The 25,959-nt window shown below is 39.8% G+C and overlaps 1 protein-coding gene across 7 annotated transcripts in view; it reads left to right on the plus strand.

The window, feature by feature from the left end:
- Positions 1 to 25,959, plus strand: part of APC (APC regulator of WNT signaling pathway) — a 189,218-nt gene that overhangs the window by 14,562 nt on the left and 148,697 nt on the right. The window contains exons 1-2 of one of the 7 annotated variants that reach the window (XM_073344699.1): positions 24,087 to 24,541; positions 25,848 to 25,915. The exons of 5 other annotated variants lie outside the window; for them this stretch is intronic. The gene's annotated coding sequence lies outside the window, so the exon portion shown is untranslated. Of the gene's footprint in view, positions 1 to 10,983; positions 11,595 to 24,086; positions 24,542 to 25,847; positions 25,916 to 25,959 lie in introns of those variants that run through there. One more of the 7 variants, XM_073344700.1, reaches the window with a different exon arrangement.

Raw genomic sequence — 25,959 nt, forward strand, 5'->3', positions numbered from 1 at the left:
AGTGCAATAGGGTCCTGAAGGAGGTGAGGCGATCAATAGCTGAATCTAGCTGTGCCTCCTCAATGGTTTCTTGAGACCTGTAAAAAAGAAAATATTATGTATATTCACATTCCAAACTAGCATAGTTTTTATGTGGAAAGGACAGCACTTCATATAACAACCTATAAAAGAACTTCTCAGTCATTAGATAAGAGCACACACTGAGCTCTGGGGGTTTTATGTCAATAGTAAAAGATCAATTTATAGCAGATAAAATTCAAATCACTGTGGTGTAACCAGTAGTTAGAAAAATGGCAATCAGCCAGCATCCTGGATGCCTCACTGACAGCGGTCAGACCAGGGCACAGTACAGATGGTTCTAGTGGCTCTAAAAGACCACCTTATGGTCATGGACACAGCAAAATGTTCATGTGTAGGCTGCTGGACCTCTCTGCAGTCTTTGACACAGTGCTACTGACAAGGTGGTACTAGCACACCTATATGACATAGCAGGAGTAGATGGTCCAGAACTACAGTAGCTGCAATTGTTTCTCTCTGGCAGAATTCAGAGAATGATGATGGGTAACTGCTCCTCCTTTCCAAAGGCCCTCACCTGCAAAGTCCCATAAGAGCCATACCTTCTCTGTCTTCTCTTGAATAGCTATGTGAGACCGCTGTGGGTAGAGTGAGACCTCATGGGCTCAGTTGCCAATACTGTGCTGATGGCACTCAACTATATATATCATTCTCAACTTATACAACCAGTGCCACTACTAACCTAAGAATGCCAAAAGAAATCAGCTGTTGGGTGAAGAACAGCTGCCTCAAGCTGAACTCAGGGAAGGCTAAAGTGATGCTGATCAGAAAAAGACAAATGAATAGAAGAACTGGCAGAGACGTTGTCTCCATCTTTTATTGAAGGCATACAGCTCCCATTTGTCAGAGTGGTGTTAGACTCCCCACTTGGTATGCATGACCAGGTTGCATCAGTTTTTAAAAATGCCTTTCAATTCCAGCTTGCTAGGAAACTTCTTCCCTTCCTCCCAGATGAGGACCTGGTCACAGTGATCCAGAATACTGAATTTAGCTTTTGTAACTTTTATTATTTCCATTATTTATAGAAATAGAGGGGGTTCTGGCAGTGAAAATGGTAGACACCTAGACTTTCTTTCCTATAGGAAGAGATGGAAAAGATTGAGACCATTTACTTTAGAGAGGAGGAAATAAAGATATTCAAAACAGTGAATGAATGGTCTAGCAAAGGCAGATTGGGAATATCTGTATATCCTTTTTCCTCAGACTATGTCTACACTGCACACCTTACGACTGTGTGGCTGTTATAAGGTGTGCTGGGTAGTTGCTCTTTATCGCTGGGAAAGAGCTCTCCTGGTGACAAAATAAAACCATCCCAACCAGGGGCAGTAGCTTTGTCGCCAGGAGTGCAGATCCCCCCCCACAAAGTGTTGTCCACACTGGTGCTTTTTGTCATTAAAACTTTTGTCATTTGGGGGGCGACAAAAGTTTTTTAATGACAAAGCCTAATACAGTGACAAGGGGACAATCCGTGAAAGGGTAAGACAGCAAATCTAGTGAAAAAGAAATACTCCCATTCTCTTCTCCTTCCCTTCCTTCCCCAACAACATAAAATTAGTCTGTGGCACTCTGCCCTAAGCAGGGCCAGGGAATGCAATCCAGGACTCTAGGACACTATGACATGGAGTCCTTGTGGGTTTCTTCCCCTGTGTCATAGTACTGCCACCCTTCATTTGGAGTGAGTGGTGGCAGCTTCCCTCCATTTCGGGGTGTGTATGTTGAGGGGACAGGGGAGAGAATGAGAATTCCTAGTATAGTGGCTCTTGGAGTTAAATTTCCACTGAGATACTGGGGCATTCACACCCCCAAAGTATTGTTTTGAAGCTCCCTACAGACTTAAGACTTGTCTACACAGGGGTTTTTGTTAGCATTAATTCAAGCTAGTGTGAATTGAAAATGCCTGTGTACACACAATGCAAACCCTTAAAGCACACTGACTCTCTATTTGCTGCAAATTCTGCTCTCTGCTTTCAGAGTGGAGTAAACTGCAAATATAGTTAGTGCAGATTGTTGTTCATGTGCCCACAATAGTTTTGCACACTGCTTGGCAGTCCTTCCACTGCTATCCCATGCTGCTTTGAGGGTATCTGTGACTGACCTGTCTGTTTACCTGTGATCCACTGCTAAGGGATCAAGTTGACAGGATGTCTCCTCCACCCTGTAAAAACAGGTGAGAGGCCAGGATCAGCTCATTTGCTCCTGGATTTCAGTATATCAGCATTGCAGCAATATTTGTGCAGCCACAAGGAGCTGGGGTGAGATTTTTTTTGATCTGGTAATCTGGTGAGAAATGACTGGTTGCAAAAGCTTGCTGTACTAACACCACCATAAGAATCTTTTTGAGAACAACACTAAACAGAGGGCCAAGAAGGGTCATAGCCAGGATGTTAAGCAGTACAATATAAAGATCAGAGCTCAAAAAAATGTACAAAAAACCCTGGGGATGCCAGAAACAAGTCCAGAAGACCCATGTGACCAATCTGCTCTATGAAGAGCTGGGCAAGTTTTTTGATGGCATGCCACTAGAACCCAATCCTCTTGTGAGCAGTGGTGCCCCTGCTGAGGACACTGTGGCCCCCTGAGGATGGTCACAATTCATGGGTGGAGGACAGTGAAGTGATCTCCTCATATAGCCAGGATCTCTTCAGCACTCGAGACCCTCGAGAGGCCCAATTTCCAGCCCGTATCCCAGCCCAGGTTACAGCAGGAAGATCCTCTCCAGGAGACTTTTTCATGTAAGTATGTATCTTTACAATTATGCTATACAGCTGTGCTAGCTTCTGTTCTGGGTGCCCAATGGCGGCTGCCATTTGGGTTGTATGTGAACTACCAGCCTTTCTGAGCCTCCTGCCCTCACCCAACACTGTTCCTCCCCTTTGTTCTGCCTTCCCTAAAAATATTTTCAAAATGGCAGCTGGGTCAGGTAATCAACTTCTATCTTGTGCTAATACCCTGACCATCAACTGTTCACAAACTCATGTCATGAAGGGATATACCCATCTACTAACTTCCTAGCAAATATTGCCCCTTCTCTCTATTCGCATGCTGAAAATGGTGGCCACATGGCACAGCTACAACTTTCCTCTTCCATAGTGTGATACTTTCATTTGAATCTATGTAGTGTGTAAAATTCAGCAGTTTTCTAAGACAGTCATTTGGGGGGAAAAAAGTTTGGTTAGTTTTCAGTTTACATGAGGTAAATATGGGTATAGGCATTTGTAGCAGGGTGCTGGTGCAAAAGTACCTAATTAGCCCTTGCCCAGTCAGCTCTAATCAGGGGAAACAGATTGTGGCTGATGGAAAAGGCCTGATGCTGGCCTGAGGATTGGCAACACCTGCTGACCTTACAAGTCAAGGGCTATAAAGGCTGGGAGGGAGCCAGAAGGCAGGGGGGCAGCCAGGAAGAAGTCAGTCAGGGAGGGAACTGGAGGCCTCCTAACTGATGGCTGGCTCTGCCTGTAAAGGAGTAGATTAATCCTGTACGTAGATGGACACTGGTGGTGAGATGAAGTTAAGTAAATAAAGACATGGGTGTCACACAACCCCGAAGCCTCTCTGAGCCTTATTGGGGAGGGCAAGTGGGCCTCAGGAAGAGAGGTGGGTTGTGAACCCTGTTGCAGCATTGCATGCCTATATAGCTAATAGAGCTAATGATTCTTGCAGAAATGTGTATAGTCTGTAACAATGTTGCATTGCAGGAAAAGATTAGGTTATGAATTTCATGACTACAGCTCTTAAGGCAATTGACAGAAGTATATCAAATATCATATCAAATATCATTAATCGTTATTGCAGTAAAGTAGACAAAGGAGGCATAATGGCCTTCCATAGGTTATATATTTAATAGAAAAAGACTGGGAGCTGTTAAGTTTTAATCAATGTAGAACCCAGTCTCCTTTTCTTTGCACTTTCTGAATCTCTGCAGGAGAGAGAGAACAGACTGAAGACTGAGAAAGTGCTCAATTTTAGTATGGACATTCAGCAGCATTACCATTGTTCCTGGTATAGCTTGCAACTCCTTTGCACTTCTGAGAGGACCATCTTGGTGAATAATTCACAACATATCTCTCTTGCCTACCCTTTGCCTTTTAAGCCCCTTCTCTGTTCCTAGTCACCTGCCTCAGTGTAAGTCTTCAAGGGTCAGGACAGCCTAAAGGGGATGCAGAGGGAAATGCTATCCAGCTCCCTCTTGATTCATCCCTACTTTCATCTCAGTGCCCCAATCAGGAATATCTTGCATGCATAGAAGTACCTTCAAGGCACAGCATTAACTGCAAGCCCCAAACTGGGAACACCAATCGCAGCATCCAATTTAGCCCACATGCACACACCACTTATCTCTGAGGTCTCCCGACTGCGATGAGTCTCAAGGGATGGAATTCAGAGAGAGAGGATAGGAAACGTGCTGTCACTGCTTCTGTGGAAACAGTACTAATATGAACAATAGCTATTTTTTTCGTTTCTCTGCTCCCCCAGCCATAGTACCTTCAAGAACAGAGCCTTCATCAATGTCTCAGTGACTGGCAACTTGAGAGGGAAGAAATGGAGGTCCAAAGAGAAGATGTTTAGAGCCCTACTTACAGACTAGCAAAAAACCAAACACCCCAACACTGCCCCCCACATCCCCCCAACACACACACACACACACATATCAAGAACTGGATGATGTTTTTAATGTATGAGAGGGAGGTATACAGGCAGCTATCCAGAGACACCATTGAACTGGCCCAGGACAGCATTGTCATATGGCCAAAGACACTGTGGAGAAAGGTAAGGGTGTACAAAAGCAGCTCCTGGAGGTGATGAACAAGCAGAACGCTCTGCTGGAATGCATGCTGCTGTTAGGCCAGCAGGCAATGCAGTGCCCTCAGCGAGGACCCAGTCATGTTCATCAGACCCTGGATAATACTGGGAACGATGTCCCCTCCCCAGCCCCAGCACAGGGCAGCAAGAACACCCCCATATGGGAGGCCAGGAAATTTGAGTCAACCTGTGCACCTGGCAACTTTGAGCCCTGGCAGTGAACTTCAGAAGGCACAAAGGCTAGAAGCAGCAAATGCAAGACATACCCCTCCCTCTGAACAGGAACCTTCCCACCTCCCCACAACTGCACTGCATGTAAATGTGCACTTTTTCACTTTAGAGCTGTTTCATCCCGATGAGAAAAGTTTGTAGTGTTTTCAAAGTTTTATTTTTGGTGGTGGTTTACTGTTAGAATTTGTTCAATAAAAAACATTGAAGTCTCAAAGCATTCACAATGTTTGACACACAAACACTAGTTTTCAACTTAACAGGTTTTAACCAGTTATTAAAGTATACATACTACAGTCAAACAAAAAAAACACCATAATGTGCCACTTCTAACATCTGTAAAATCAACTACAGTGCTCAAAATCCAACCCTCCTTTCCCTGAAGACACAGCTGCACATTTTCAGGCACCAGTCTCAAAGAAAAAACAAAATATATCCCTGACAGTACTGTCCTTGTGTTTCACATTTTGTAGTGGGTGTCTTGCTGGCTGCCCATATTGCTAAGCAATTCTCTACATCTCAGCTTCCCATCCATCACTGAGACTTTCTCACAGATATTGTGTAAAATATAACATGCAGCTATAATCCTAAGCAAGTATTGTTCAGCAGCCTCTAACCTCGTCATAAGACAGCACCACCTCACTTTCAAATGGTCAAATGCCCACTCCACTCTCATTTTGTAACTTCTAAGGCAATTGTTAAACTGTTTCTTTCTTCTATCAGTGTGCCTTGAAATAGAGGATAAGTCAGCTCTCCTAGGCTTGTGCGCAGTTCTATACAGGGAAGATTGTTTTGATTAGGCACTGTTGATTGTGCAGTGACCTGTATGGGTAAAGGCTCAGATAAGATCTTGTAGAAGCTCAGATGCCATTGGACCCTTGGAAGAATACAGGAAGTAGTTCATCATCCACATTTTATGTTCAAAATTGCAATGGTGATGCAATATCTACTTTGCCTGCATGCAAAGGCATGCAAATCTTTGCCAAATGCTCTTTTGACATGCCCTTCAAAACTGTCCTCACATGGTGGGAGTTTGGCCCATGACTTGTCCATTGTGTTTCAGTCTAGCCATCAAAATCGATTCAGGTCTCTGTGGGTCTTTTTCCTCTCACTCTGGTCATGTGCACTGTTACTAACTTCCTTGCTGCTGAAAGTGCAGCACTCCCAAGTTTTAGCAAGATCTCTGAAACAGTACGCTCCCTTTGTTTTGACAACATTGAACAAAGATTCACCCCACCCAATACAAAATAAGATGACAGTCACATTTTGTTACTGTATATACAGTAGCAAGTATATTGCAGAAGTCAGGAGTGAGTGCATCACAAATTGCATGCACAGGTATGAAGCAATGCTTGTCAGTTGTGCTGGTAATGGTGCCTGTTTCAATTCACATGTTATCTGTGTTCCATTTATGGAAATCAGTGAACAGCAAGGACAAAATATCTGTATCAGGTGACCTCTAATTACTGTGGTTCCTTTGACACTGTGAGACCCACAAGCCATATTGACATGTACAGCAAGTAGAAGCATCCTTGTGTCTGCTTCCTCTTATGTACTGTACAAGTTATGGGATTCTTCAGCACCTCTACTGATGATAGACTTTGCTATTTCACTATTGGAAAAACCTCCAGCAAAGAGGAGTGTTCCTACACCCTCAGGTATATTTTGAAATATATATATTTACAGATGAATTTTATAACTGTCTTGCTTGTTGGATGCCATGTTTGGAAATTTTTCCACGGAGGTACAATGTATCCACCAATCACCTAATATTTCTTACATCTAGCCTTTGATCCTGTCTGGCATGGCCTTTCTGCAGTTTTTAGAATTACTGTTGTCTTATCTGTCAAAGACTTCAATTATGGAATTAGCTTTGTCAAATGCTTTTAGTGTTTGCCTCAAGTACTCAACAGCCAATTTAATGAATGTGGTGGAATTTGTCTTCAGCCATCATTTTATAAAAGCCATTGCATCCCTGATTTCTTTGTTACATGCTCTTAGCTCATGGATTCTTTGAGCTTTTCGCTGATGCCCTAATTGAGCTTTTTCTGTTCTTATTGTTCCATCAGCGTGGAAGAGGGACATAGGCACAGGTCCTATCGGGTGACTAAGAACAATTGGCATTCAAACATCTGTCTTGCAGATGACAGGGCTCTATGGGAAAACAATTTCTGGACTGGTAGCTGCTGTGATTCTCTCCCTCGCTAGACTTAAATTTGATGATTTTGGCCATGTCCGTAAATGTTTTGATAGATTTTTTTTGACTGGACTGAAGAAGCTACGTATCCCATCAGATTGAGTGCACCTCTCACAAATCTTTGTTCTTCAACATCTGCTCTTGTACATCTGATGTTACATGCAGTCCAGTAGATATGTTGATAAGCACCTCTGGAAGTAATTCAGGGTCAAAAGGATTTGCCATTATTGTTGATGATGTGGTTGGTAAGAGCTGTAACATGCTCTTCATCCCTCTTCAGTGTAGAGGTAAGGATTTGTTTGTGGACTTTGTTTTCACTACTACTTGTTAGGACACTTCTTTCTTGCATATTCGCTCAGGACATGTCTTGTGAGGGTCCATCTGACAGGGGCTGGCTTCTTTTTTGTCAGTCCAATCCCGCTGCTGCCCTTGAGTCTGACAGTTTTCTCTGTTTCCATGACACTGCAGATTCCATGAAAAGAGCCAGGAGTCTGATGTACAGCAAATTTCCCAGATTCCAAGACATTATGTACTTCTAGGACATTTAACATATAAAGAATGTAGATTTGTACCTACTTGGCATAGTTGGGCCTATTTTGTGGTAAAGGAGTATGGAAGCATGGCATTGTGTGTGTAAGTGAAGTTTCCAATCACCTCTCACTCTGCATGGACATCTTGAAGTAGCATCTGGAGAAAATAATCCCAGAACATGAATGTTGGAGACTTGGCATACCATCACAACTGAAATTCCTCCAGTAGTGGTAGCCTATACTGATTTTAAAAAAAAATGTCCATAAGGTGACTGTTGCAGAGTAATGGTTTTGCTTTGATTCATTTTACTCAAGTTGGAAGAAAGACATTTTGAGTGACAAACTGCATCCTTAACGATCAAATCTTCCATAGGTCTGCATGACATGTCATTGTTTTTGATATTCTGCATCCTTTAGATTGGTTCCTCTCTCTGATATTTCTGTTTTATGAGGCTTCTTGTCTTGTGTGTGTTTTCTCAAGCAAACAATGCAACAGGATCAATCAGAGGACATGCTTTCTTTTTGTTGGCTGTAGAAGCAGGTGAACGTGATGCTTTCTGATCAGTGTCAGTCTGGTTCCCTTTCCTCCCTTTCCCCCAATCAATACAACTCTGACATGCCAAATTTGACTTGCTTGAGTATTTCTTAAAGCAACCCCCATGATAGAGTATTAGTGGCAATCTGAACTAAAAAAATTCACCCAGTAGCTGCCAGTACAATTAATCTCTCCTGGCTTCTGCTTCCAGCATCACAGAATTCTGTCTAGCATCTGGTGGCTTTTGCCATTTTTTTGTTTTTTGTTTTCATTCTCTTGATTTTTTTCATTTCTTGAACAAACCCCATTTTTCAAAATTTGTGGAGAGTCTCTTTCTCTTTGATATAAGTTTTAAGAGGCTTGTATTCTCAAAGTTTTCATATATTGTAACTTCCCTGTAGAGGTAGAATTCCCAAAGTATATTGTTAACATTACCATCATTGCTACATTTTTTTATTTGTACAAGTATACGGACTTGTGCTAAATTAGATTTATATATTAGCATCAAAATTGCTGTTTTTGATAGAAGCCCAGTATGAATCTGTGTATTGTCATAACTAATACTGATCTGTGCATAAATGTCACTGAATTAAAAAGCTACTTTCTAGAATATTCAAAAGCTAGTACTGCATACATAGGCATTTACAAATTAAAATCTTCTACTAGACAGACTAGATGCTACATGTATGTAAAAAGATTACAAATGGAGAAGCATTACATTAAGAATTCACATACATTTCTCTGCCCACTATGCAGTACATACCTGTGGGCATGGAATGAACTGCTACTGGTGCACGACCTTTAGTGTGAGACTGATCTGGTCAACAAATGACAATTAAAAATATAGAACGCTATTACAATCACTTGAGATACATTAACTTAAGAATATCGGGTATGAAAAATGTTATAATAGTATATTGTAAAATGTTGATATTCACCATTTTTGCTGCATGCTAAACAGCTTCATCGTTCTAGGGGGGAAAATATCTTTCCCATGCAGAACCAATAAAAAAAAATTAATACATTGTCATTTGGTAACTTTGACCAATAAATACTGCATTAAGATGCTGAAATTAATGTCAAGAGTAAAGCTATAGTCAGTTGTGATGCAGTATTTCTGGAACTGGAAAAAAACCCCTCATTTTGGGTACCATTGTTTTACCTTGCCTACAAGCTTATGATATCGCTTGACCGCTCCAAATCACATTTCATCTAAATGTACATAAAATAAGCATTCAAATGATGTGGGTACATTAAACTTCAAAAATATTGCCCTTTTTGGAGAATTGCTGCACTCCTACAGCAGACTACTATACACTGAATTAGAATAATGTGTTAGTCTTAAGTGCACGTTTATCAGGTGACTTTTTATAATAAAAGTAATTTATGGTTTATATAACCAAAAAGCTTGTTTGATGGAAGACATGTGAAAGCATTGCATTCTGTTGAACTGTAAGCAAATCCAGAAATAATATTAGGGAAGAAAATTATTTTAATGGATCTCTAAGCAATACTTTGTTTTGGGTTTTCAAAAATAATTAATTGAAGTATTAGGCATATACCTTTTAGTTCTGTTATAGGATTAACTTGTTTTCTTGCATTCCTAAAGAGCTGTCTGAAGGAGCAGAGCCCTAATTTCCAACAGTTGAATGTTCAGTAGTTCCTTTGATAGGTTTTTTTTAAAGTTTTTAAAATAAGGTGGTAACTATCCATGATAGGACTCTTTGTAAGTGTAAAAGATTATTTTTTGCAGACTTGGGTAGTTTTGCATTTGTTTGACTATTTTTACTGAAAGAAGAAATCCTAGAATTATAATCCTCAGAACATCTTGTGATGTAGACAAATATGGTCTCAATTTTTTAAAATGGAGAGAATTTAAGTGAGTGAGTAACACAGTTAGGATTTATAATTGAGGGGTTTCTTGCCTTAAATCTTGTGCTAAGGAAATGTCTATTGTGTATCTGAAATATTTTTTCTAATTCAAAAGCAAGAAAACAAGTCTGCAAGAGGTGGCTTACCCATTGTGCAGGTATACCTATCTGCAGTCTGATTCTAGTTGTCTTTTCAAAACTACTGCTCCATGTTGGATGCATATTGGCATTTGAAAGAGAAAAATTATTTAGCATGGTATTGGTCTTCGCTTGGAGTTGTTCCTGATTAATTCCACATGTGATCGTGCTCATTATGGAATGATGCTCTTATTCCAGAATAAGAGTGCCTGTTTCTGTTTAGCTTAACTTGTTTTTGAAAGTGTCCACACATGGAATTATCCAGGAACAGCTATTGCACTTAAATTCACATTCTATCTTAATCCATGTTCAAGTGAAGACAAAGTCTAACTAAGACATTCAATACACAGGGAAGTGAGGTTAGCACAATAGCTATTCCACACAAACTCCCCTTGTGGACACTTTTATTCTGCACTCACAGTACCTTTTTTGCAATTTAGGAATAGCTCTTGCACTTTAAATTTGCACCCGACCTTATTCTGCACTTACTTCCTCAAAAATAGTACTGTTCATCCTCTCAAGTTGAACTGTTGAAATTGTTTAGGTATCTTAGTGGTTGTTTACACTTGAAAGTTAATTTGGATTAACCTGGAGTGTAAATTTAAAGCACAATAGCTGTTCTAAATAATTCCATCTATTTTAGATAAATACCAAAATAGGGAATGGACAGACTATCAATATTCACCCTCATTGCTGTGAAAAGTGATTCCTCTTCCCAGATACTTGACATATTAATTTTGGCAACATCTCTTATACCTCATGCTGCTCTATGTGTGCTGATAGTAAGTAATAGTTTGGGATCGTTTTGGCAAATAGTAAATAGAGCAAGATTTGCATTTTTATTTGGGGGGTGTATTTGCCTCCTCCTCTTTCCACTTACTCTCCCCACCCACCTTCAATTCCCACTCCCATTTCTTCACATTCTCTGTTGCTGTGCTTTGCGATGATCACTGACAGGATCCCTCCCCTTCCGTCCCCTCGGAACTGACCAGAGTCTTGGGGGGGGGGGGGGGGGGGTGAGCTGTTTAATCCTCTGGATGCAGACCAGGGCGCATCGCATCCTATAATGCGAGCTGGGCCATTGGCTGCACTGGGCTAGGCTGGGCGCACGCGTGATTGGAATGTGGTTGGATTGGCTCCGGCTCCAGTGCAGCCAGTGGGTACGGGCGGAGACGGGGCTCTGGAGACGGAATGGAGGCGCAGCCGGCTTCGGAGATGGGGTAGGTGAAACTGGGAGGGCACGGCACGCCGGCCGAGTCATGCTGGGCTGTAATATTCAGTGTCTCTGTCTGTTGCTGTGCAGTGCGTGTGCCTCTCCGGGCTGCTGCGGGGAGAGGAGCCTGTTTTGTCCCAGCTGCTGCAGCGAGGAGCTCTGGATGGTTTCCTGTGGTTCTGATCAGTGTGTTTGACAGGAGAGGAGGAGGCGGTGGCGACGGCGAGCTGGGGAAGGGAGAAGAAAGGGGCTTTTGTAGCTAGAAAATAGGGTGCTTTTTTTAAAAGGTTTGTTGACATAGAAAAGAGGAAAAAACAGTATCTAAGGAAACGGGCAAAGGGCAACAAAGAATGTAGCAGATTTCTTTGCGAGGAGGAATGAGAGCTTGAGCTCATTGAAGTCGTCGTCCTCCTGCCGCAGCAGCCGTGGCTGCCAGAGAAAGGGACACAAAGCAGGGAAGGAGATGCCTTGATGTGAATTTAACAGCTCCACAATGAAGGCATTCTGGAGGGAGGATGAGGCAGGTATTGCAGAGCATGGCATTCTCTTGCACTTTTTAAATGTTAAAATTTTGCTTTTGTGTGAATCTGCAAAAGCCACCTCTGGGTATTACAGATAGGTGTCTTTGTTAGTGACAGGACGTGGTAGTGGCTTATTCTGCAGTTGACTGCAGCAGCTTTTGCTCCTCTGCTGAAAAAGGAGAAAGCTGCAGAGGGATGAGAGGCTGTGCTGCACTGCTACGCCCAAAAATGCATTTAAAGCATAAGGTTCGGTGGCCAATTGCGACCCATGTAGCAGCAGAAATATTGAGGGATATTTTTTAAATAATGAAAAATAAGAAAGTGTATATTTGAACATCAGAACACACTGACTTGTTAAAAATTTATTTAACATTACAATGAGATGCTCAGATCAGTGAATTTAACTTGAATACTCTTGGAAATCTTAATAAATTATGTATGAAGCAGTGGTCCTTTCTCTCTCTTTGTCAGACACAGCTTTTATTCTAGTAATTAGGTCATCAGTAACCAAATCGCTTTTAGTTTTGCAAAAATGTAAAATAGTTTTTTAGAAGGTGAACAAGATATTGAATAACTTGAATCAGTATTTAAAATTTACTGTTTGAAATTAGTTGAATTTTAATCTGAGTTGTCTGTCATCTTTGGACTTCAAATATAAGCCATAGGCAGCATTTTTCATTTACAGGAGCTTGTTTTTCTTAAGGGATCAGCAAGACAAAATTTGTGGTGTTTAATTTGGGTATTTATACATTCAAAGATACTTTTTTTAAGTATATTTTGTATTCTTCCAGTTTGTACAGATATATTTTCAGTAAACTCTCTGTTATGCATATGTGGATAGTGTACTTTAGAATTACTTAATTTTATATTTTGAATAGCATTTTTTCCCCCACCCCAATGAGCAGAGATGGTACTTGTTCTATTGCTTCTAAATCAGTTTTTGTGGTTGAAAATGCTTCTTAATGTTCTTTCTGCTTAACATATTAATAAACAGTGAAGTTTTCTGTCAAATCCAATAGTCGGTAGACTTCCGATTATTTCATCAGTGTAATGGAAGTCTCATGAAGCACTTAATCTTCCTTTTTAAACTGCCTGTAATATACACATTAAAAGTAGTTAGCTGGAAGAGGACTCTTAAATATTTTTAATGAGGCTCCTAAGAACCTCCTAAAGTGCCTGCCAATAAATTTACTTTTATTTTTGTTAAATGTAAGGTTTCTAGCACCAATACTGAATGACACACCGAATGAAAGCATAGTAGTAATGGGATCTGATAGGAAGCTTTTTAGCTTAATGAACCCCTGTCTGAAAAAAACTATAAACCTTAATTTTTTACACACTGTAAATTAGCTTGAGTATAGCTCTCAGGCTTCCTATCCGATGATGGGATATATTTTAGCTGGGTTAATATGTTAAAACATAAGCTGAGGATTTATAAAACGGTAGTGTAATTGGAATCAGAAGTTAAACACCATACCAAAGGTGTTTGTTGTACAAAACTGAAAGTGGATTTTAGTTGCTTAATCTATCAAGATACTAGTAATCCTAATGATTCAAAGACACTTTTCCTTTATTCCCTGAGAGATACAACACTATGGGGATGTTTCTTGCTTGAATTATTATTATTATTTTTTAAACCGTACAAGAGCTGTTTTGTACACCTGGCTAAGTAGTTTCCATTTCTAACAGTGGGACAGTTTCTAGTAGCGTCATGAGTAAAAGACAGTTAGTAAATGTAGGCCCCAATTCCACAAATAGTGACTCTCTGCATGGAGTGATGGACCGTATTTGTGAATCATATTTCTAAAAGGATGCATTTTGTGAGCAACCTCATAGGACAAGTGTAAATTCAAGGCAAACCTTCATGTTTATAGTCAAAAAGCATGATTCATAGCTCATGGTGTAACTTCAGTATAATTCAGAGTAGTCTGGGAAATAAATAGATCTAATTGACCTCTTTGGTCTACAACTACTTATTGTGGGGTTTATATTTCTGTTAAATATTCCATCAACTCAACTGTATTAATATTTTCATCAAGTTGATTACTTTTTCATGAATTTAATGAAAACTAACTTCTGCATCCTTGGGGGTGTAACTTTAAGTAGGTCATGCTGGTAGGAAACCGGGAGATTAATATTGTCAAAAAGACTGAAGAAGAGCTCTGCATAAGCTCAAAAGTTTCTCTTTCACCAACGGAAGTCAGTCCAATAAAAGATATTACATCGCCTACTTGTCACTCTAAAAAAGACTCAGACTTCCAGCTGGTTGTATTTTTTAAGATTCATAGTGTTGTGTGTGAACAGATGCTAACATACTTCCTTGAAGACTAATGGTTTCCCATTCTCTTTAGGTGTTGGCTGAAGATGATACTAATGGATCACCATAATGTGAAAAAAAATTAAGGGTGATACAGTACAGACCCTTAATACTTGATATTTTAAAATGTTTTTGTATTGTCCAATTTTTTAAATGTTTGTGACTGAAATTGATGTTTTCAGTTACAAATGAGCCTTTTATGGATATTAATACCTAGGACTTTTAAATAATCATTTTTCAAAAGTCAAATAAATAGAAGGTTGCAAGAAATAAATAACAAGGCATACATAGAGAAGGCTAATGACCCATGAGTAATTTAGCCAAAATGATGATTAAGAATGAGTGTACATATTTGTGAATCACCCTTGGTCCAGTATAGTTTGGTTCAGATGCTGTCTGAACTACTTTGTGTTAAATGGAGACTCATCTAAGGGCAGATTTTCTTATTTTCAAGGACTGAGTACAGTGGGACAAACAAGCTAGGGAACTTCCCAACCCAAAATTCTAAAGCAAAGAATATTTTTTTTTCTTGGGCTGCTAATGAAAGCTGAAGTTAACGTGCCTGTATATAACTTGTTCAATTTCATGACTTTTAATTTTCCTACTTTATTTTTTGCTAGTAATATGATAATTTTCAGGATCTATAGGTGATATTTTGTAAGAATCGAACTGTGCTTTCTTCTAAGACCAGAACAGATATTAAAATAAGATTCTCCTACCCATGACAAGCAAGGGAATTCAGAGTTAAAACCAAATCTCCATCCATACTGCCCTTGGTGTGGTCCCATGCTCCAGTATTTGAGGAGCGCAGTGAACATAGCTCATCCATTTTTCTGAGATCTTGTTGAGAAAGCAAGTTTTGGCTAAGAGGAACCGCCCTGAAGACTGATTTTGCTGTTATGCTGTACCTGAGGTCTGGCCAGGAGCAGCTGCTCCAAAGACAGTTGCTGCTAGGGGATAGTGTGTGGAGTTCTAGGCTACAGTAGGATACTTTCCAAGGTCTCACATGCTAACTTTTGGGATTGGCATAAATACAGGCCATCTTTAAACAATGGCACTCTATAATTTTATGTAGTAAGTACTAATATGTTAATGATCCAGAATCATGGTCAGGTCACTGTATGGTGTAAGGCAGGACATACCCTGGACTGGATCCTTTTGCCTGGATGTGTTCATAAATATGAGAGACTCCTCTCTACAGGGTTAAGACCACTTCCTTCTGCAAGCAGAAGTAACTCTTACCTTTACAAGACCAGAGGAAACCATTGTCCTGGTGTGCTCCCAAAAACTCTTGGTCTTTGCTAAATTCCAAAATTTAATCATAAAAACTCAAATCAGCCAAGAGACCAAAGAATAGAAGTCTTAGCAAGACACTACAACAGTCTCTCATTACTGCTATATTTACTTCAGCACTGAAGTGCTCTCCCTCACTTCATAATTCACACAGATTGCATTAATTCTGTCACTAACTGTGGCAAAAAAACAACAACCACCAGGAAGGAAGAATGTAGTCTGATACAGATGAGGACACAATTCTATAAGCTTATGCCTTTCTAAAGGAAGCAATGAGTACCCTGGAAAAAATTTTTGGACTATACGCTGATTCTGTACTTTGTCCACTCAAACCTCAAACGTAGCAGCCCTTGCTGTTAGGAATTGTCATCTCATTTCATGGTTTACCAAGAATGAAGTAGGGGGACCGAGATTGAGACCAGAAACATAGTGCATTCTTTCCAAGGATTTGGTCCATTCACAAGTAGTAGTCAAAGAAGCTGATGGCAGTCAGGGCTGGCACCTCTAACTCTGACCCATGCCTTCCTATGTGTTTTTTTTTTTTTTTAAAGTAGGCAACACAAAGGACCCCTCAGTAATGAGATTGTCAGCACCTCTTTTGATATGGGAAATCTACCCCGCTCCACAATCCAGTAATCCAAACAATTCTTTAAAAAGCACCGCTTGATGTTTGAGACCTTGCATGAGTTCCTGCCCAGTGTTTAACCAAAAAAAGAAGCTTAAGCAAGCTAATTGACAAAGTCTCCAATGCCACCTGTTGGCTGCCATTATCCTGGATTCTTCTCTCAGGCTTCAGGTCAAGGCACAGGACAAACACCGCACTTGTTGCTTTGGTGAATGACCACCTCCTGTCCACATACAATGGACGTATCTCTATTTACCTTGCAGAACTATTTTATCATTTGATACCATTGATAGTTATATATTCCTGTTCTGCTTCTAATAGCCTCCAGGGATAAACTGATATTCCCTGAAATGACTCAGATATGTCCTCTTGCACTAAACCCAGAGGGTCATTACAGGCATAGTCCCCTGAGGACTCTGCAACTAAGGTTCAGACCCCTCTTCATAATGAGACAAATGGTGAGATAAACAGTGTGAAGTGCCAGCCATATCTATCCTTTGCATTAGATATAAACAGAGCACTGTCTTCTAGCTTCCAGTGGAAATCAGTACCTGGATAAAGAGCAGCTGGCTAAATCTGAGCCCAGACAAGGGTGAGGTGAAGCCAATAGGAAGAGGGAAGTACTTTGGAGAACTTGCCTCTCTGCTGAAGAGGCCATACTAATCTATGCATGCATGAACTTCGAGCTTGATTATTGCAGTCTGTTTTATCTAGGAAAGAAGCCACATGTAATTAAAAAGCATCAGCTGGTATGGACTGTGTGAACACATCTTTTTATCAGCCCGGTCTCCTAATAATAGATCACTTGGTGTATTGCTTTCTGAGCTGGCTACCCAGGCCCTGATCCAAAGCATTTGAGAAGTCTAGTTCAAGGTACACGTCCTGATATTCAAAGTACTCCATGGAATTAGCCTTCGCTTCTTGAGCTGTTATATCTTCCTCCATAGCTATGATAGCTATTTTTCATCAGAGCAATGAAAATGTTGAACAATAGGAAGAGGCTTGTGAGTTGAGAAGAACTAATTTTTACAGGGGTTGGACCTAGAATATGGGATTTACCTATGCAGGAAATACGCACTACGTTAAAATCAAAGTGCCTGATTCCAGTGATAAGGGCGTTCAGTAACTTTTTCAGAAGGGACTGAGCAGCTTACAGGAACAAGCTATATGTGTAAAACTCATTTTTTTTTGGACTTTGGCAAGTTCAACACACATAACCAGCCAAACAAAAACTAATCAAAATATTTCTCCTGTCCTGCGTTTGTTTTTATTTTAAAATATTTTGGAAGCACTCCTGATAGATACTGTGTTGATGAGGGCTAAGTAAACACTTAAAAAAAAGTGTGATATGTTTGCTATGTGAAGCTACTTTGAGAGAAAAATGGAGTACTGTGGCCCAGCGAAAATTCTTTCTATCGCAAACTTTAAATACCAAATCAACTTTTTAGGTTAAAACAAACTTTTTGGTGTCTTAACACTGACTATGCATATAGCAATTTTCCTAACCCTTCTTGTGTGTTTACCAGTTGATAAATGTTTTCTTACTTCTCGGAACAAACACATAGCTTGAAATTTTATAATAAACTATTAAACTCTTAATTTAAAAAAAAATCTAAAAGAAAATGTCGTAAAGGAAATCCCAACTATTCAGTAATTTTACATCCGAGTGTCTCCCTTGTTACTGCTTTTAATATGAAAGTTGTATTTGACAGTTCAATATTGCTTCATGGGTGCTTAATATATATTCGACCTTTGAAATGTAGTATTCCAAAATGTAGCCATGACCTGAAATGCAAGAGGAAAACCAAGAGCATGGAAATATTTTTAAGAAGCAGATATTTAAATGTTTACATGTCTATCAGCAAAGAGCAATTTGACTTCAATCCTATGAATATTTTACTATCCTCTCCTATTTAACCTCTCCATCTCCAAATTAACAGAATTGGGGACAATCTTTAACAGAAATAAAATGCTGGAAATACGGAGCTATACATCTTAGACCAGTACAATTGCTGATAAATGTCCTACTTCCCCCCATTCTTTATCTCTTCCCGCCTCCCCCCTTTTCCTTCCTCTACCCTCTGCTCTTTCATTTTTCCTCTTCTGTCACTGATTCCTGCTCTCCTGTATGCCCACCACCTGCCCTGTTGACTCAATCCTCTTCCAGCTGCTGACTTCCCTTACTTCTACCCTTATTCTCTTTCTTACTTCCCAGATGAGGTTTTTTCATTCTCCTTTAGCCAGTGGCTGTCACAATACAAGCATACCATAGTCCTTCCATTCTCAATAAACTGTTCTGCAGTTTCCCCCTTTTTCAAATACTGACTCATCTCCTGCCTTCATCTTTAGGCTCATCAGATTGTGCTTTTTGTAAAAGCTGCCTCAGGTTTCTCCAACTTCATCGTGGATCTCATCTCATCTAATCTGGCTTCTGCCTTTTCTGTTCTAATGAAATTGCTTACATGTAGGTCTCTGAGTTCTTACTAGCCAGATAGAATAACCCATACTTCATTGTTATCCTTCTTTACTTTCTGTTGCTTTTGAAACTGCTGATCCTTCTTGTTATCTTGTCCTTCCTTGGCTTTCATAACTTACCTTTTAGATCTCTTCCCTCTCTGAACATTCCTTCAGTATCATGTTCTACTTTCTGTGGGCAATCCCACAGTGCTCTGTCCTAATCTCCTTTTCTCTCTCAACCCTCCTGTTAAGGGTCTCATTCGCTTGCACGGTTTCAGCTTGTACCTTTATGCAGATGACTCTCAAATCTACCTCTCCAGTTTTTCCTGGTAGTCTCTTTCAAATCCTGCATCTCAGGCTGTGTTTTTGATCTCTCCTATTGTCTCACCATAAGTGTCACGTGGACAAAACTGAATTTTTTCCCAAGCCCTCCCCACTGTCTCATTTCTCTGTCGCTGTTGACTACGTCACTCTCCTCACTGTCACTTAAATCCAGAATCTGGGTGTCCATTTTTACACTTTGCTCTATTGTCCCATAAATCTGGGCAATGTCTCTGTCTTGCTGCTGCCTCCACATCACTAAATTCCAACCTAGTCTCTCAGTACACTCGTCTGAAACTCTTTCATCGGGCCTATTGTGTCCTGTCTTTATGATTACAACCACTGCCTCTTTAGTTTCCTTGATACCTGCATCACAGCCCCTTCCCCTCCAGTCAAAATATAGCTGCCAAGGTCGTCATCTTAGTGCTGATAATTGAATCCCTCCACTGACTCCCCCTTTTTCCCACCACATCAAATTCAAAATGTGTTCTTGCCTTCAGGCCCTTTCTGTTTCTGGCCCTCTCTGATTGCTACTGTATCTTATCAAGTTGCTCTCCACTCTCCTAACTTTCTGAACTGGTGCCCTCATCTACTTGCTGCTTTACTTCTCTGGGATGCATCTTCGTGCTTTCCTTCATACCACTGCTTACTTACAAAACACCTCCAAAAACCATAATTAAATTAGCCATGTTTTCTTTCTTCAGATCCTTCCTCAAGACCCTTCAACAGTGGTTCATATCTTTGGTCACTACCACGATACAAATATTTATGTAGTAGCAATCTCTCTTGTGTGTTTGTTCTTCCTGTTGGTCTTTCTTCTGTCATAGAAAGAATTTTTAAAAGTTCATTTACAACACGTGATATTCCAAATCCTATTTGTGTCCTTACCTTTTCTGTTCCTTCTGTGCCACCTCCCACTGCTTACGTAGCTCTCCAACATGAGGTCTGATCTGTTGTGCAACACATATTGCAGAGGGAAACTAGCCTGTAGTGTGCAAAGAAAAGGAAAGGAAGACACAGGAGCGTCATTTGCATGGAAATGATTAAGTGGACGTGATATAAGATACATAAAGGACTGATGCGTGTTGGCAATATGATATAAAGAAACACACTTTTCTCTCCCATGTGGTAATTTAATCATGAAGGAAACCTGACATCTTATTTTTATTTACAGTAAGGACAATATAGGGACAATACTTAATTTTTAAGCTTCTGGGAAGGTAGTCTAATTATTTTTTGTAAATACCTGGCCCTATATATAGGGAACACTGCTCTCCATTACCATATTCTTCCTTCATGTGAAAAATGGCTACTAATTTTAACTCCCTTATTAAGGTAGACTCAACCATACTGTGTGCTTGTGGATCTATATACAATATTGTATATATTGTATTGTATCACTTGTCTCCTATATTGTACATACCCCATGCAAGAAATTGCATGTGGTCGTGTAATTACTGTCTTTCAATTCATATAACATATAAAGAGGCTTTTGTGTGTAATGTAATAGTTTTTTAATAAAAGAAAAAACAAACAATTCCATCACCTGATACTTTATCAGATCCCATTTCCTCTACTAGGCATGGAGTACTAGTCCCGTTTTACAGACACCTTAGCAAAGCTGCATGATTTTGGCATATTCAGTTTGAGAGGCAATGTAGCTAACTGATTGAGGCTTGGATCCACAATACTAGAGGCCAGAGTTTAAATCCCCATTCTGCCAAAAGTTACCTTGTGTGACACTTGAAATCATCTGTTCTTTCATCTGTGAGATTAAGGAATACTTGCTTGCCTCTTTGATAATGCTAGTCTGTGAAAGAGGTGAGACTAGAACTAGATGGGTAGTCTTCTGACTCCTAACCCATTGATCGTTCCCTTGAACTGTAGGGTTTTTTGATGGATGGCAGAGGAAGGGAAGGTGGCTTGATCTGTTTTGCTTATGTCCCTTCTGGAAATCTAGCTCATGCTTATCATAGATAGAGGAAACAAAAGGCTTAACAGGGCCTAGGAGAATGGGCTGTGCATTTGGAATTAAGAGCCTTTAACAAGTTGTTGTGCTTATGCAATTAATGATTTTCTGTGACTTACAATCTGGTCAGATTTTCTGGGGGACAGTGAAAGGCACTGCTGTGACCTCAGGAATATCTGTCAAATTTATGTTTTCTACTCCAAATCATGGAGGATTTAGAACTGTACAAGTTTCTTTAATTTAGAAAAACTATCTTGACAGAGCCTTGGCTGGGATGATTTAGTTGGTGTTGGTCCTGCTTTGAGCAGGGGATTGGACTAGATGACCCCCTGAGGTCTCTTCCAACCCTAATATTCTATGATTCTATCATCTTTTTACTAATCTTGTTCTCTGAAATAGCTGTACATTTTTGTTCAAGCTTTCTCAAAATTCAACCCAAACAAGAAAAATTTCAACCTGAATAGTTAGTTCATCAGTTATAAGCAACTGAAAACAAAGGGTTACAATGGAAAATGTTGGCCAGCCTTAACTACAGGGATCATTACTAATCCACCTATAATGTCATATATGAAATTTCATATTTTAGATTAAACAAGTTGTGTTTTAATTTGACATTCTGTAACATTTTGTTGCCTCTGGATTCTGACAAGGCCAAGACTTATGTATTCTCAACATGTTACATTGAAAAATTTGAAGCCATTGGTAACAAAAGTAGTTGTTTAGGCTGATAAATCACTAAAGGAGTTTAAAGAAATATTTTTATGAAACCAAAATTCAGAGCTCCTGGTGTATCCCAGACTGTCAAGACTGGGCTGCTTAAACAGAACCTATTCAGATTACAATATATTGAATGTTACTTGATTTCCGACAAAAAAAAAGAATTGACTAATGCAGACTCATAAGATTTCATAGAAGTCAATTGTTTTTGTTTCTATCTATTAGGATTTCAATCTAAAAATAAGTTACAGGTTATAGAGTTCCTTGACAATTCTTTTACTATTCTACACTGACAATTGTAGAAGTCCTTATTCAGATCTAACGCTGTATACATCTAAAGCAGTGCTGCTGAAGAATCTTCAGTTTAGTGCCGGACAAAAAAAATCTGACTTCTGAAGACCTTTGTTTAGCTGTCTGAATTATGCAAAGTGGTCATTCTGCATGGAAGCAGACTGTCAGAAGGAACACTGTTGTGGTTTTATGTTGCTAGGAGAATTCTGCAGTAAAATGGAGCACTTCCAGAGCGATGACTAAATATTAAAGAAATGAGACAGTTTGATGGAAAGAGACACGGTGTTAATCACTGTTTAGTTTGTATACTATCTTTCATATAAAATCTCCCTGTACTGTTTTATTAATTGTACACAGATACAGCAAAAGGGAATAGTGTGGTCACAAAATGACTTGGGTGGCAAGTTGGGAGTAGAATCTAAAAGTAGCTAGCAAAAGCAAGAGAAGAGTTGGGAGGAAAATCTGCTGATCTAAACTGGAGAGAATGAAGGCATGAATAACAGTGAGCAGATGGAGAATAGTAATAACATGTTCTTAGTGCTTCATCCATAGATCCCAAAGTGTTTAACAAAGGGAGATAAGTATTGTTAGACCTGTTTTACAGACTGGGAAACAGAGAGAGAGGTGAAATGACTGACATCAGGTCAGCGCTAGAGCCAACAATAGAATTTAGGTCTTCAGAGTCCCAATCCAGTGCCCTGTCCACTGCATTGTGAGTAGATAATATGGGCAATATTATGGAGGTTACGGTAGTTCTTGAAGAAATTGTTGATGTGATGAAAGGAGATTAATTTGGGGTCAAGGAGAATGCCCGTTTCTGGGACATGTGGTAAAAGCCACAGATGGTTGAAATGGTGGTAGAGAAGATGTTACTGAAAATATGATTAAAAGACCTCAGACTTAAATACTCAGCTAGAGGAAGCTGGAACAGGAGTTCATTGGTGAAAAAGATACATGGAAATAGGCACAAAGTGTAGTATTTCATTCTGGGTCGTATATTGTCCTCATCACTGTAGTATCTGGGAGTGTTCCAGAGTGCATTAAGTGACATGACTAACATCTGTCACATGTGGTTCATTCTTTCTCATATAATTTCCCCCACGTGGAGTGGATGAATGTAGTGTAGTTTTTTTTAATAGGGACACACTGGTAGGTATTCTATTACCAATGCCAACATTAAAAAAGCTTGCACTTGGAATGGAAGGTGGGGAGGTCTGATAGTCCTTAGTTCCTGTGAGAGTTCATTCCAAAGTCTGGACCAGTCCCCAGGAAGGCTCTGGTGTCTACAATACGCCTTTTTACCTTTGTGATATACAGTTCTGTTGTGCCTGAGGGGCAGTTTTGTGAACCACTGTTTCATCTGAGATTTAGATGATCTTTTTAGGTATCTTGAGCCCAGGCCATTGAGTACCTTGACGATGGGGATCAAGATCTTGAACTTAGCTGTGTTCTCTGGGAAGCCAGTGTAGAGAATATGTAGGACAAGTTTGATAAGCTCACTATAGCCCGTGTTGCTAAAGAGATGTGCTCCTGTTTTTCTGTACTAGTTGCAATTTCCTAAGGGCTAATGGCTGCATGCCCAGGAATATTGAATTGCTGTGGTTAGATGGGAGGTGACAAAGCTGTGTATTATTGAGGCCAGGTCATCGTCTGCCAGATTGGAATAGTTTCCCTGCCAACCAGAGGTGATAAAAAGCATTACTCATGGGTGCTGCTATGTAAGAGCTTAGTGTCAATGAGCAATCCAGGAGTACTACTAAACTGCAGATGGATCAGAGAGGAGAAAGTGGTAAATATATTTTTCCATTTCAGCTTGTTAGTATTAGAAGGCTGAGACCAGTCCTTGAAGGACTCTGTGGATTATGGATTTTGATTGTAATGGATTTAGTTTTAAATGGTCTGCAAAAATAATTTTCTTATTTCTGGTTGATTTAGGCTTTCTTAATAAAAATCCTTACCTCAGATTGCTTAATTTCAGTTTGATATTTTTAATGATCTCTGAACCAATAAGCATTTCTTTGACTTCATACTAAATTGAGAAATCTGTGCAGTAGCTCACAGCTGTTCCACTAATGTTGCTTCACTTTCTAAATTAAAGATCATGAAAATTTGAAATACTCCAGTAACTTCTGGTAGTTCTGCTCTGGACATAGCAATTTAACGTTATTAGAGTGTTTGGCATTTTTAAATGCCTAAATTTGGAAATAATTGGGGCCTGGGATGTATGTAGCAACTTAGTTTTTAGACTGTTGCAAATTTTGTTTAAAAGGGTTCTGTAAAACAATGTACTCTGTATTTTTGTGTGTATTTTTTCTGATTAACAAATAATCACAACAAAACATTCTACACATCTGCAGGATTGTGGTCTCTGCGATGACAGATTACAGACAAGATATAAAACTGAAGAACGGCACAGGTTACAGCGGTTATGCATTGGCCTCAGGTTACAATATGTATTTTTGGTGGCAAAAGGGTTTGTTGTATTAAAATTTGAAATATGGACATTCAATTTTGTATAAAATGCTAAAGAGAATGAGTTTTAGGAATGATTTGAGAGAGACTAAAATGGAGGCTGTATAAAAATATCATTGTACACAAAAAGTTGGGATGGCTGGGAACACTGTAACATTGAATTTTAAAGCACACTAAAAATTTTTTAAAAAATTGTCCTATAATCTTTACGAAAAACCAAAACAATCAGTCTTGCACAGAATCATTTTGCTTATTGTAAACTACTCAGATTAATTTCTTAAGTAATTCTAACCTGCCAGCAGTAGATTCTCACATCCTTTACCTAAATGTCATCTCACAAAGTTCATATCCAGTTCATTTTCTCTGCAGCCAATTAAAAATGCCTAGAAATCATAGCATGATAGTAAGCAGAGGATATCCCTTCCCAGTGTGCCACCCTTTCTCTACCCTTCCTGCTTCTCCCCTCCCCCCCCCCCCCCGCACCCTCCAATTAGGGCTGACGAAGACTTTCAAGAACACAAAGTAATGACAACACAGTTTTTTATGGTGTATTTAACAGTTGGGCTTTCTTAAACTCTTGTATGGAGATACGATAAAAAGTCAATGTAAAATATCTACATATATTCTAATTTCTTTTATGATGTAAAAGCAAATGTGTTATTTACATAGGATTAATATGTAGTTGATGCATCCTAGTTAACACTTCTGCTGTGATAAATCTAAGCTTTATTTATGGGCCCCTTCCAAATTCATGGTCCATTTTGGTCAATTCCACGGTCATGGGATTTTAAAAATAATAAATTTCATCATTTCAGATATTTAAATCTGAAATTTCATGGTGGTGTAATTGTAGGGATCCTGATCCAAAAAGGAGTTGTGTATGGGGGAGTCAACAGGTTTATTGTAGGAGGGGTTGAAGTGCTGCTACCCTAACTCCTGCGCTGCTGTTGGCAGTGGTGTTGCCTTCAGAGCTGGGCAGCTGGAGAGTGACAGCTGAAGGCTGAGCTGACGCCAGCAGCAGCGCAGAAGTAAGGATGGCATGGTATGGTATTGCCACCCTTATTTCTGTGCTGCTGCTTGCAGAGCTGGGCCCTCGGTCAGCAGCTACCTCTCTCCAGCTGCCCAGCTCTGAAGGCAGCGCAGAAGTAAGGTTGGAAATACTGCAGCCCCCAAAAATAAACTTGGGACCCCCACCCATTTCGGTCAGGACCTCCAATTTGAGAAATGTTGGTCTCCCCCGTGAAATCTGGTCTTTGCTGTGCTTTTACCCTATACAGATTTCACAGGGGTGAGGAGGGAAACAGATGTCTCGGTCCTTGACATGTTTTTCATGGTCGTGAATTTGGTAGGGCCCTATTTATTTAATATTCATACTCATTGTAAAGTATT

This window comes from Lepidochelys kempii, chromosome 5 (genome assembly GCF_965140265.1).
Source record: "Lepidochelys kempii isolate rLepKem1 chromosome 5, rLepKem1.hap2, whole genome shotgun sequence".
Taxonomy (NCBI): domain Eukaryota; kingdom Metazoa; phylum Chordata; order Testudines; family Cheloniidae; genus Lepidochelys; species Lepidochelys kempii.